The 997-nt window shown below is 39.1% G+C and overlaps 1 long non-coding RNA gene across 1 annotated transcript; it reads left to right on the plus strand.

Annotated features, from left to right (window-relative positions):
• The first annotated feature begins 66 nt into the window (after positions 1 to 66).
• On the plus strand, positions 67 to 914 carry LOC121361261. Its single transcript, XR_005956323.1, has 3 exons — positions 67 to 190; positions 574 to 689; positions 839 to 914. It is a non-coding gene; the product is annotated as an uncharacterized LOC121361261 (long non-coding RNA).
• The last annotated feature ends 83 nt before the right edge of the window (positions 915 to 997 follow it).

Consider the following 997-nt stretch of genomic DNA (forward strand, 5'->3'; position numbering starts at 1 on the left):
AGGGTTAGGGTTGAGAGAGTCAAAGAGTCCACAGCTCCGTGAACACTGGGGCTGTAAAAGGCATGACATGTTATTCACGGCAGTAAACTACTTAGTTATGACTAATAATTTCTTTTTGATATTACATACACTGTCTTTTTTCAGATGAAGATAAAAAGAAAAGCAAGAAGAGGAAAAAGAAGAGCAAAAAGTAAGTGTCTTTGTTGCTGTGTCATTCTAGCTGCTGTTCGCTGGAGGGCAGCTCAGCTTTCTTCACGGGCCCTGAGGGAGCCTGAGGACCTTAGGTCATTTGCAAGAGCAGGCAAATAATATTAATTTGATGGATTTTATTTAAATCTACACAATTGTGCAGCACAAACAACTCCCTGTAGAGCCACTTTCTAACACTCTATGAAAGTCAGAACATATATGTTGTCTTGGCTTTGCTGTAAAGTGTTTTGTATGAAACAGCAGACAGCCATTCTTCCTATAGGTGGAAGTTGCCTTGAGGAGCTAATTATTTGAGTATTATTCCAAGCATCTTCTTTAATTTTTAATTTTGATAAATAGCATGTCTGTCTGGCTTTATCACAGGAAGAAGTATAAGAAGAAGAAAGCTAAGAAGAGCAGGAAGGAATCCAGTGATTCAAGTAGTGAAGATTCCGATGATGAAATGCTCCAGGGGGATGATCTCTGGATAGAGAGGTCAAGTAGGTTCACCTGACTTTAAACTTGGGTGGAAACTTCTTGATGTCCTTTTTGTGAATTCGTTGTTAGGTGTTGCTGACCTGTGTAACCCTTCTGATAACAAATAACAATGGACACAAGATTAATATTCCTCATTATTTGATTGTTGCAGAAAATACTGAAGCTGACAGTTTGATTGGACCAGAGGCTCCCAAAACTCACGCATCTCAGGATGATAGGCCTTTGAAGTGAGTAGCCAGTTCTAGTGGTACTTTGATCAAAGCAAGTAAATGAAATGTGAAAGTTATTGTTCAAAAGGGCTGTTGCAACA

The sequence above is a fragment of the Pyrgilauda ruficollis genome, unplaced genomic scaffold (assembly GCF_017590135.1).
Source record: "Pyrgilauda ruficollis isolate IOZ18807 unplaced genomic scaffold, ASM1759013v1 scaffold5641, whole genome shotgun sequence".
Taxonomy (NCBI): domain Eukaryota; kingdom Metazoa; phylum Chordata; class Aves; order Passeriformes; family Passeridae; genus Pyrgilauda; species Pyrgilauda ruficollis.